We start from the raw sequence: 12,636 nt of genomic DNA on the forward strand, positions 1-12,636 counted from the left end.
AAATACAATTTATTAAATAACTTCTTTCCTTTTCAATGCAAAATCTTCACCATGCAACCAAACGAAAACAAACAATACACACAAAATAGTTGAGATAAACGCAAAACTAAATAAGTAATCAAACCAAAAGAAAAACAATACACACAAAATAGTTGAGATAAACGCAGAACTAGATAAGTAATCAAACCAAAAGAAAACAAATCATTCAAATAATTAGAACACACATCAACACTCATGCACACACGGATGGGGGGAAACACCGGTTAAAAGGCACACTGGATGAACACCCTTGGTAGAACTACTCGGGGGGGTGCGCCGCAGCGACAGGCGGCAGTAGGCACGAGGTGCCAGCCGGAGCAAAGCACGTGAAGTAAACAACACGGCGTGCAGCAGCAGTGAAGCGGAGTAGCGTGGAAAGGCAATATCAGCCAGCAATGCAGCAGCGAAGCAGAGTAGCGTGGAAAGGCAAGATCAGCCTAGCAAAGCAGCAGCGAAGCAGAGTAGCGTGGGAAGGCAAGATCAGCCTGGCAAAGCAGCAGCGAAGCAGAGTAGCGTGGGAAGGCAAGATCAGCCTGGCAAAGCAGCAGCAGCCCCAATGAGCTGATTGCAGTTGGTCCTGTTTACGACCAAACATGATGTTAGTGTGGCTACATAAAACAGAAATGCTACAGTTGTTTGCTATGCTAACACATACCTGTTTACGACCAAACACTGGCATACACACACACACACACACTCGCGTTCACACAGGAGGAGGGAGTGAGAGAGGACTCCGGCCGTCATCAGCGTTTACCTGAGAACACACTAGCGTTAGCCATCAGACAGCATCAACTACATTGCCACGAAAGAATACTTAAAATAACTTGCTTACAAGAACTTACACCATAGCTCGCACGAAAACCCTGAAGCAGCAACAAATAGTCGCCCTATCGGACCAGACTACCTTTTGGCCCGGAAGTGACGCGCAAGTGACAGGAGCGCAAAAAGAAAGAGGCAGGTGGAGGATGGCTGCTTTTATACCGCCCACATCATGACGGCCACTAGTGGTACTTAACCGTGACTAACATGGATAGCACCTCTATCCTGCTACATTCTACCCCACCTTCTTGGATCGTCGTCCCGACGATCAACACAACAAGCTAACTCCAGGGTCTAAACAAGGCAGACACTGAGTTGGACACAGAAGCAGAAGGGTTGGCCACTTGCGCCTCTCCAGCAGGCCGCGGAAGACGATGCACATTCGGGTGCTGACCAGCCGTTTGACGTGGGGTCCGGCGTGGACCCATGTTGCTGGAATCAGGGCAAGTGACCAAAGGAGAACATGAGGATGCCCCCGGGTTTGGAATTGATGAAGGCCCTTGGGACATAATTGATCCGGCGGATGGTATGGCAGAATTTGCCACAAAAGGTCGTTGGTCAAGGACTAACAAATCATACTCAAATGGAGGCTCCTCTTCTGGAGATGGTTCGTCCCTGGGTGACGAGTTGTGGGAAGAGGCAGGACGAGGTGAGTCCACCCCTACGACCGCCTTCAGCATAGTGCGGTGGACCTGTCTGCCCTTTGTCTCATCGTCTACTGGCGCAATAGTATACACTGAGCCACCCTCTCTAGGCATCCTCAACACTCGATACTTCATCGAGCTCCACCGATCTCGGGTCTTCTGGGGCCCCCTGGCCCTGAAGTCGCGCAAGTACACCAACTGCCCTTCCTGCAAAGGCAAATCTATTACATGCTGATCATGGACTCGCCTTCGCCGAGCGGCAGCATGTTTCAAGCGCTCCCTTGCGCCTTCAAAGGCCACCTCCAAGCGGGCTTGATGCTCTTGCACCCACTCATGGATGGACCCCCCGACCGGGCTCTCGACCCTACCCAACAAGAAATCGAGTGGTAGCCTTGGTTCCTGCCCGAACATCAAGGCAAAGGGAGATTCTCCCGTTGATTGGTGGGGAGTCGTGTTGTAACAATAAAGGACGTGAGGAAGACACGTATGCCAATCCCTTTTACGAGACACTGGCAGAGTACACAGCAGGTTGTGGAGTGTCCGGTTAAACCGCTCGCATTGACCATTTCCTTCGGGGTGGTACGGGGTAGTACGTGATTTTACGATACCATACAAGTTACACAATTGTTGAATGAGCGAGCTTTCGAAGTTACGGCCCTGGTCAGAATGCAAACGAGCGGGGACACCAAACTTATAAAACCACTCTGACACCAAAACCCTTGCTACAGTGGTTGCGCGCTGGTCCCGAGTAGGGATAGCCATGGTGTACTTACTAAAAACATCAGTAAGGACCAAAACGCTCTCTAGACCATTCTGGGCCGGCTCTAGAGTAGTGTAGTCGATGGCAAGGATTTCGTTGGGGCGGGAAGCCAAGAGATGTCCCATGACTCCGTGCACCCTTGGGTGAACATCCTTGGCCACTTGACACCTCTCACATTGCTGACACCAACGGGCTACATCGGAGGACATAGCAGGCCAGTAGCATCGAGACCGGAGAAGCGCCAGTGTTCGCTCCACCCCCTGGTGACCATGCTCTTGGTGCACTTGGGTCAGGACCTCGTCTCTCAGTACATTGGGTAACAACAGCTGGTACATGGCTTCAGCACCATCAGGTCGGAACACTTTTCGGTACAGGACATCATCCCTCTCAAGCAGGCGATCCCACTGCCGCAGCAACACTAGCGTAGCTTGGGAGAGCTGTGCCCGCTCCTCACTACTAGGACGCTGCTTCCTCCTCCAAAAGGCATTCTGTTCCACTCAAATAAACCGGTCTGGTGGCCGGACCGGTGGCCGGTCCGGCCACCAGACCGGCCACCGGTCTGGTGGCCGGTGTCCACCAGACAAGGGACCTTCATGCCGCCCATATCGACATCCAAATGGGGGCAAGACGAAATCAATCCAGACGCATCCATGTTATGTGAAACAGCTTGAGAGCCAGTGGCGGCCCCACCCGAACTGTGGCTCTGCAGTTCGATGGGCACTAGTTTTCCGACATGGAATGAGGGCGAGATTGTCGATCAGCATTCAAGGGGGGTCGTGAGGGAAACTGTGAACGAGAGGGAACGCGCTCGCCATCACACTCATTTGCATAGTGTCCCGGCTGGTTACAACGCCTGCATATTAGAGGCCCAGGCCGTGGTGGACGACGGTACTGGTTGGAGTTTTGTAGCTGAGCAATGCTTCCTACAAGCTGATCAAGATGCTCTTGTTGACGCTTCAACATCTCCCTCATCCCGCTCATCTCAGACACCGCGGTAGGTGGGGCAATAGCCTGGGGGGCACCATGAACACCATACTGGACACCATACACTAAGGGGACCGAGTGTGCAGCAACAGGTGGACGATGTGGATGTGTCGCCATTGTCGGTTGGTGAACAGGGTCAGGTGAGGTCACTACTTGGACATTACGCTTCAGTTTTCTCCACCAGTGACACCGATCTGGGTTGTACTAACCTCATCTCCCACGACATTCCTTTGATTGATGATACTCCAGTGGCGCAGCGTTATAGGCGCATTCCACCCTCAGAGTATGAGGTGGTGAAGGAACACATCAATCAACTGCTCTCATCTCAAGTAATTCGGGAGAGTAGCAGCCCCTACGCGTCCCCGATTGTGTTGGTACGGAAAAAGGGTGGCAAACTACGCATGTGCGTTGATTACCGGCAGCTTAATCGTAAGACCCGCAGAGACGCCTTCCCTCTACCACGCATAGAAGAGTCTTTGGACGCATTGTCCGGTGCTTGCTGGTTTTCAACCCTGGACTTGACCAGTGGCTGTCACCAGGTGCCAGTCACTGAGACCGACCGGCCAAAGACCGCGTTTTGTACACCTTTCGGTTTATTTGAGTGGAACAGAATGCCTTTTGGAGGAGGAAGCAGCGTCCTAGTAGTGAGGAGCGGGCACAGCTCTCCCAAGCTACGCTAGTGTTGCTGCGGCAGTGGGATCGCCTGCTTGAGAGGGATGATGTCCTGTACCGAAAAGTGTTCCGACCTGATGGTGCTGAAGCCATGTACCAGCTGTTGTTACCCAATGTACTGAGAGACGAGGTCCTGACCCAAGTGCACCAAGAGCATGGTCACCAGGGGGTGGAGCGAACACTGGCGCTTCTCCGGTCTCGATGCTACTGGCCTGCTATGTCCTCCGATGTAGCCCGTTGGTGTCAGCAATGTGAGAGGTGTCAAGTGGCCAAGGATGTTCACCCAAGGGTGCACGGAGTCATGGGACATCTCTTGGCTTCCCGCCCCAACGAAATCCTTGCCATCGACTACACTACTCTAGAGCCGGCCCAGAATGGTCTAGAGAGCGTTTTGGTCCTTACTGATGTTTTTAGTAAGTACACCATGGCTATCCCTACTCGGGACCAGCGCGCAACCACTGTAGCAAGGGTTTTGGTGTCAGAGTGGTTTTATAAGTTTGGTGTCCCCGCTCGTTTGCATTCTGACCAGGGCCGTAACTTCGAAAGCTCGCTCATTCAACAATTGTGTAACTTGTATGGTATCGTAAAATCACGTACTACCCCGTACCACCCCGAAGGAAATGGTCAATGCGAGCGGTTTAACCGGACACTCCACAACCTGCTGCGTACTCTGCCAGTGTCTCGTAAAAGGGATTGGCATACGTGTCTTCCTCACGTCCTTTATTGTTACAACACGACTCCCCACCAATCAACGGGAGAATCTCCCTTTGCCTTGATGTTCGGGCAGGAACCAAGGCTACCACTCGATTTCTTGTTGGGTAGGGTCGAGAGCCCGGTCGGGGGGTCCATCCATGAGTGGGTGCAAGAGCATCAAGCCCGCTTGGAGGTGGCCTTTGAAGGCGCAAGGGAGCGCTTGAAACATGCTGCCGCTCGGCGAAGGCGAGTCCATGATCAGCATGTAATAGATTTGCCTTTGCAGGAAGGGCAGTTGGTGTACTTGCGCGACTTCAGGGCCAGGGGGCCCCAGAAGACCCGAGATCGGTGGAGCTCGATGAAGTATCGAGTGTTGAGGATGCCTAGAGAGGGTGGCTCAGTGTATACTATTGCGCCAGTAGACGATGAGACAAAGGGCAGACAGGTCCACCGCACTATGCTGAAGGCGGTCGTAGGGGTGGACTCACCTCGTCCTGCCTCTTCCCACAACTCGTCACCCAGGGACGAACCATCTCCAGAAGAGGAGCCTCCATTTGAGTATGATTTGTTAGTCCTTGACCAACGACCTATTGTGGCAAATTCTGCCATACCATCCGCCGGACCAATTATGTCCCAAGGGCCTTCATCAATTCCCAACCCGGGGGCATCCTCATGTTCTCCTTTGGTCACTTGCCCTGATTCCAGCAACATGGGTCCACGCCGGACCCCACGTCAAACGGCTGGTCAGCACCCGAATGTGCATCGTCTTCCGCGGCCTGCTGGAGAGGCGCAAGTGGCCAACCCTTCTGCTTCTGTGTCCAACTCAGTGTCTGCCTTGTTTAGACCCTGGAGTTAGCTTGTTGTGTTGATCGTCGGGACGACGATCCAAGAAGGTGGGGTAGAATGTAGCAGGATAGAGGTGCTATCCATGTTAGTCACGGTTAAGTACCACTAGTGGCCGTCATGATGTGGGCGGTATAAAAGCAGCCATCCTCCACCTGCCTCTTTCTTTTTGCGCTCCTGTCACTTGCGCGTCACTTCCGGGCCAAAAGGTAGTCTGGTCCGATAGGGCGACTATTTGTTGCTGCTTCAGGGTTTTCGTGCGAGCTATGGTGTAAGTTCTTGTAAGCAAGTTATTTTAAGTATTCTTTCGTGGCAATGTAGTTGATGCTGTCTGATGGCTAACGCTAGTGTGTTCTCAGGTAAACGCTGATGACGGCCGGAGTCCTCTCTCACTCCCTCCTCCTGTGTGAACGCGAGTGTGTGTGTGTGTGTGTATGCCAGTGTTTGGTCGTAAACAGGTATGTGTTAGCATAGCAAACAACTGTAGCATTTCTGTTTTATGTAGCCACACTAACATCATGTTTGGTCGTAAACAGGACCAACTGCAATCAGCTCATTGGGGCTGCTGCTGCTTTGCCAGGCTGATCTTGCCTTCCCACGCTACTCTGCTTCGCTGCTGCTTTGCCAGGCTGATCTTGCCTTCCCACGCTACTCTGCTTCGCTGCTGCTTTGCTAGGCTGATCTTGCCTTTCCACGCTACTCTGCTTCGCTGCTGCATTGCTGGCTGATATTGCCTTTCCACGCTACTCCGCTTCACTGCTGCTGCACGCCGTGTTGTTTACTTGACGTGCTTTGCTCCGGCTGGCACCTCGTGCCTACTGCCGCCTGTCGCTGCGGCGCACCCCCCCCGAGTAGTTCTACCAAGGGTGTTCATCCAGTGTGCCTTTTAACCGGTGTTTCCCCCCATCCGTGTGTGCATGAGTGTTGATGTGTGTTCTAATTATTTGAATGATTTGTTTTCTTTTGGTTTGATTACTTATCTAGTTCTGCGTTTATCTCAACTATTTTGTGTGTATTGTTTTTCTTTTGGTTTGATTACTTATTTAGTTTTGCGTTTATCTCAACTATTTTGTGTGTATTGTTTGTTTTCGTTTGGTTGCATGGTGAAGATTTTGCATTGAAAAGGAAAGAAGTTATTTAATAAATTGTATTTTTCTATAACATTTGAACTACGTCTCATGCCTTCTAAACGAGTGGACTTACCTGTGTGCTTTGCACTTTACTTGTAAGCAAGTTATTTTAAGTATTCTTTCGTGGCAATGTAGTTGATGCTGTCGGAGCATCATAATTTTCCCTGAGGTGAAATTCCCAGGGTGGCGTTGTCGGTTCCTTTTTCTTATTTCTTAGTTAGATCTTTTAGTTTATTTTCCTTTCGCCCACCACCTTGCCACACTTGGCGTTGTCGGCAGTATCACTTTTTTTTCGAACGGCTGAGACGTGTGATCAAAAAGTGATTCTAACGCTCTGAAAAGCATTTTGCGCTCATAAACAAGAAATGTTGATATCTCCGTCAATTTCAATGCAAACATGTTACTAAGCTCACCACAGGGTTATAGGGCCATTACTCCACCATTTGGAAGTAGTTTTGAGCAAAATCAACAATGTAAGGTCAAAAACACATTGTTGGCCAAAAAGTGATTCTAGCGCTCTGAAAAGCATTTTGCGCTCATAAAAATAAGACATGTTGATATCTCTGTCAATTTCAATGCAAACGCGTTACTAAGCTCACCACAGGGTTATAGGGCCATTACTCCACCATTTGGAAGTAGTTTTGAGCAAAATCAACAATGTAAGGTCAAAAACACATTGTTGGCCAAAAAGTGATTCTAGCGCTCTGAAAAGCATTTTGCGCTCATAAAAATAAGACATGTTGATATCTCTGTCAATTTCAATGCAAACGTGTTACTAAGCTTACCAAAGGGTTGAAGGGCCAAACTCCACCATTTGGGAATGATAAAAAAGTGATTCTAACGCTCCGAAAAGCATTTTGCGCTCGTAAACAAGAAATGTAGATATCTCTGTCAATTTCAATGCAAACGTGTTACTAAGCTCACCACAGGGTTATAGGGACATTACTCCACCATTTGGAAGTAGTTTTGAGCAAAATCAACAATGTAAGGTCAAAAACACATTGTTGGCCAAAAAGTGATTCTAGCGCTCTGAAAAGCATTTTGCGCTCATAAAAATAAGACATGTTGATATCTCTGTCAATTTCAATGCAAACGTGTTACTAAGCTCACCGTAGCGTTATAGGGCCAACTCCACCATTGGGAAGTGATCAAAAAGTGATTCTAACGCTCTGAAAAGCATTTTGCGCTCATAAACAAGAAATGTTGATATCTCTGTCAATTTCAATGCAAACGCGTTACTAAGCTCACCACAGGGTTATAGGGCCATTACTCCACCATTTGGAAGTAGTTTTGAGCAAAATCAACAATGTAAGGTCAAAAACACATTGTTGGCCAAAAAGTGATTCTAGCGCTCTGAAAAGCATTTTGCGCTCATAAAAATAAGACATGTTGATATCTCTGTCAATTTCAATGTAAACGTGTTACTAAGCTTACCAAAGGGTTGAAGGGCCAAACTCCACCATTTGGAAGTGATCAAAAAGTGATTCTAACGCTCTGAAAAGCATTTTGCGCTCGTAAACAAGAAATGTTGATATCTCTGTCAATTTCAATGCAAACGTGTTACTAAGCTCACCACAGGGTTATAGGGACATTACTCCACCATTTGGAAGTAGTTTTGAGCAAAATCAACAATGTAAGGTCAAAAACACATTGTTGGCCAAAAAGTGATTCTAGCGCTCTGAAAAGCATTTTGCGCTCATAAAAATAAGACATGTTGATATCTCTGTCAATTTCAATGCAAACGCGTTACTAAGCTCACCACAGGGTTATAGGGCCATTACTCCACCATTTGGAAGTAGTTTTGAGCAAAATCAACAATGTAAGGTCAAAAACACATTGTTGGCCAAAAAGTGATTCTAGCGCTCTGAAAGCATTTTGCGCTCATAAAAATAAGACATGTTGATATCTCTGTCAATTTCAATGCAAACGCGTTACTAAGCTCACCACAGGGTTATAGGGCCATTACTCCACCATTTGGAAGTAGTTTTGAGCAAAATCAACAATGTAAGTGTGGCATTCGGGGGTCGGGGAAACAATAAGATAAAGTTCAGTTAAAGAACTAGTGACAAGTTGCCAACAACGCCACCCCAGGAATTTCACCTGGAGAGTTAGATTAACCTAAGTTAAAGCACACAAGTTCGTTCACTAATGAAAGCTTGAGACTGGGTCCAGCATACAAATTCAATTCCTTTTAATTAATATATATAATCTTTAAGCATGACTTCTCAATAAAATATGTTCACACAAACACACTAAAGCGAACACACACACACACACACACACAAAATACACAAAAAGGGAAGAGCAAATAACTAAATGGGTTTTAAATCAAAAGTAAAGGAGATTTATCCAAACTGATAAATCCAAATGAATAAGTAAAGCAATTAAACCAAACCAAAATAACTAGGAAAACGAATTAAACCAAACAACCATGCAAAGCAACCCACAAAACACAAATAATATCATGGATAAGTAAAGCAATTAAGCCAAAACAAACATGCAAAGCAACCCACAAAACACAAATAATATCATCAATAAGATCAGTTGGAAGTCTGTTAAATGAATGGATCAAAATAATGAGACTTAGGGTGAGGCAGCAATCACCATACTCGGGGCAGGTACAGCACAGTAGGAGATGCAGAGTAGGATCGATGTGTTGGCTATATAATCAGTGGACAAAACGGCAGCCGGCCAACAGCAGCGTGAAGAGGGGGGGGGACGTGCTGGCAGAAACCGCCCACACACACGTCAACCCTGCCATAGAAAAATACATTTGTTCTAGAGGCTGAACAACAACTGTAATAACTTGGGTTAGCGTCATCTTATCCACATACCGTCAGGAGTTGAATGAACATCAAAGGGGAGGAAGGGGACCACCTGTAGCGAGCAACACCATTACAAGTGCAACTCGATCTACAGCTGATCGCTCCCCGCTGCAACAGGTAGAGGAGGAAACACTCGCACGCCCTACAACTGGGGTCGATACGGGAGAGGGAAGACCCGGCCAATAAACTGCCTGAGGGATGGAAGCCAATATTGAGGACTTGTGCAAAGTTTAGAAGGTACACAGATGCACACAACCACTACATACCAAACAACGGCGAGCTGCACGATCCAACTAAAAGGCGATCAGGTGAGGCGATCAGGTTTCGGTGACAACAGGGGGCGGGGTAGCCAGGAGCTCCCAGGCAAGAGTGCTCCCAGTGCACAACCACCCACCTTTATAGGCAGCGCACCCAACAGTGATAGGCCGGTACTGCAGCACTAATTAAAGGCCCATCCTGCTACATTCTACCCCCATTGACTTCATCGTCGTCCCGACGATGGAACAACTGATCCAGAGGATCACCCAACTAACTCCACGGCCTAAAGAGCGCAGTAACGGCATTTGACACTGGACCAGGGGGATTTGCAGCCCCAGATGCCAAGTTCCCTACAGGTCGCGGAAGATGATAGAGGTTTGGGTGCTGGCCAGCCGTCGACCTGGCTGACCGGCGTACTTCACTTTCAGCCGCATAACTGGCGGATGGAACGGCCAGGGAAATGGAGGGTGGATCTGCCACTGCAGTCGAGGGAGCGCTTGACGACTCTGACCCAGCAGAGTCAGGTGGTGGGAGCAGCAACCGAGGGGTGGTTTGAGTCACCACGGCTGTGCGAGCAGGGGCAGAAACAGGGGTCTCCGGCCCCAACATAAACAAGTCTCCGTCAAACGGCAACTCATCCTCTGACCGAAACCGGTCAAGAGGGGGTGGACAAGGGGGCAATGCACTACCCTGAGGGCCAGCTCCGGCAACGGCTTTCAACAGTGTTCGATGGACCTGCCGAACTTTGGTTTGGTCGTCCATCGGTGCGATGGTGTACACTGGACCACCTTCTCGGGGGCCTTTACGACTCTGTACACCACAGGGCCCCACAGATCCTGTATCTTGTGGCGCCCCCTTGCACTATGATCGCGCAGCCACACCAACTGCCCCACCTTTAGTGGGTCATCCCGAACATGATTATCATGATTCCTCCTTCTGCGCTCTGCCGCCACCTTCAACCTTTCCCGGGCCCCGTCAAAAGCAAGCTGGAGCCGGTTTGATGTTCTTGGATCCACTCGTGGACCTCGCCACCCACAGGGTCTAAGACTCTACCCAAGAGAAAATCAACCGGCAGCCTGGGTTCTTGCCCGAACATCAGGTAGAATGGAGACTCGCCGGTGGACTGATGGGGAGTGGTGTTATACGAGTAGAGCACCTGTGGCAGGCAAGAGTGCCAGTCTCTTTTCCGAGATGCAGGTAAGGCACGCAATAAGTTGTGGAGAGTGCGATTAAAGCGTTCGCATTGGCCGTTACCGGCGGGATGGTATGGAGTGGTGCGAGATTTTTCAATACCGTAAAGTACACAGAGCTGTTTAATGAGGGAACTTTCAAAGTTGCGGCCCTGATCAGAATGGATACGGGCAGGAACGCCAAACTTATAGAACCACTCAGTGACCAAAGTCTGAGCAACAACTGGGGCTCGTTGATCTCGGGTAGGAACAGCCAAGGTGTATTTACTGAAAACGTCTGTCATGACTAAGACATTCTCCAACCCGTTGTGGCTGGGTTCCAGCAAGGTAAAATCAATGGCCAAGATTTCGTTGGGACGCGAAGCCAACAAATGCCCATGAAACTGGGAGGCGGTCTGGGTGTGTCCTTAGCAACTTGACACCTCTCACACTCTCTGCACCACTGTGCCACCTCTGAGGACATGCCTGGCCAGTAGCACCTTTGCCGCACTAGCTCCAATGTCCTCTCCACACCCTGATGCCCATGCCCTTGATGAACCTGAGCCAGCACCTCTTGCTTTAACGTGGCAGGCAGCAGAAGCTGAAACACCGCTTCGGCGCCATCAGGACGGAAGATGCGCCGGAAGAGAACACCCTCCTGCTCAACCAGCCGTTTCCACTGACCTATAATGGTCAGTGCAGGAGGAGACAAGTGCTTCCGCTCCTGATAGTTGGGACTCTGCTGCCGCCCCCAAAATGCTAAAACCTCCTGAAGGACAGGATCAGCTTGTTGAAGTGCCTGGAGGTCAGAAGGTGCATGATGGGGCAAAGCAGCAATAGCAGCTTGATTGGCGGGAGTGGTTTCACGCTGCAGGACCTGCCGCAAGGGCTCAGGGACTGAGGTACCAGGAAACATCACCTCTAGGTTCGTTGGCCCAGGTGGATGCTTCCGAGATAAAGCATCAGCATTTTTATTACTCCTCCCAGAGCGGTACTTTATTTCAAATCAAAAGCTGCCAATTGTGCTGCCCAACGCTGTTCGGTGGCACCGAGTTTGGCAGAAGACAAGTGACTGAGGGGATTATTGTCGGTGTAAACAATGCATTTATAACCAAGCAAGTACTCCCTGAATTTTTCTGACATAGCCCACTTAAGAGCTAAAAACTCAAATTTCATGGAGCTGTAGTTCGACATATTTCGCTCTGTGGGCCTCAACCCCTACTAGCATAAGCTATCGGTCTGACCTTCCCATTCTGTTCCTGTGAGAGCACAGCTCCAAGGCCACCATAGCTCGCATCAACCTCCAAGATGAATGGTAAGGAGAAGTCGGCGTAGGCTAGCACAGGTGCAGTGGTAAGTTTGGTCTTCAATGCTTCAAAGTTGCGATGGCACTCATCCGACCAATGCTCCGCCACTATTCGCACCACACCCCTAGACTTCCTACCAGCTAGTTCTGCTACCAGCTTGTGTAGAGGGGCCGCCAACTTGGCAAACCCCTCCACAAAGCGGCGGTAATAGCTGGCGAAGCCAAGGAATGAGCGTAGGTCAGCGATGGTGGTGGGAGGCTGCCAGTTGGCAACTACCTCTTGCTTGCTGGGATCGGTGGATACTCCCTGGTCAGAGACCACATGGCCCAAGTACCGCACCTTCGGCTGGAAGAACGCGCATTTGCTTAGCTTAGCCTTCAGGCCTTGTTCCTGCAACCGCCCCAGTACAATCTCCAGCCGCTCCAGGTGTTGTTCCACCGTGGAGGAGAAGACCACGATGTCATCCAGATACAGGAGCAACGATTGACATTGT

At 49.6% G+C, this 12,636-nt stretch overlaps 1 long non-coding RNA gene across 1 annotated transcript; it reads right to left on the minus strand.

Moving 5' to 3' along the window:
* Positions 1-9,016: 9,016 nt before the first annotated feature.
* Positions 9,017-10,301, minus strand: LOC130377967 (uncharacterized). Its single transcript, XR_008894429.1, has 3 exons — positions 9,676-10,301; positions 9,419-9,600; positions 9,017-9,338 (listed from the first exon to the last, which is right to left on the minus strand). It is a non-coding gene; the product is annotated as an uncharacterized LOC130377967 (long non-coding RNA).
* Between the last annotated feature and the right edge of the window lie 2,335 nt (positions 10,302-12,636).

This window comes from Gadus chalcogrammus, unplaced genomic scaffold, assembly GCF_026213295.1.
Source record: "Gadus chalcogrammus isolate NIFS_2021 unplaced genomic scaffold, NIFS_Gcha_1.0 GACHA026, whole genome shotgun sequence".
Lineage (NCBI taxonomy): Eukaryota > Metazoa > Chordata > Actinopteri > Gadiformes > Gadidae > Gadus > Gadus chalcogrammus.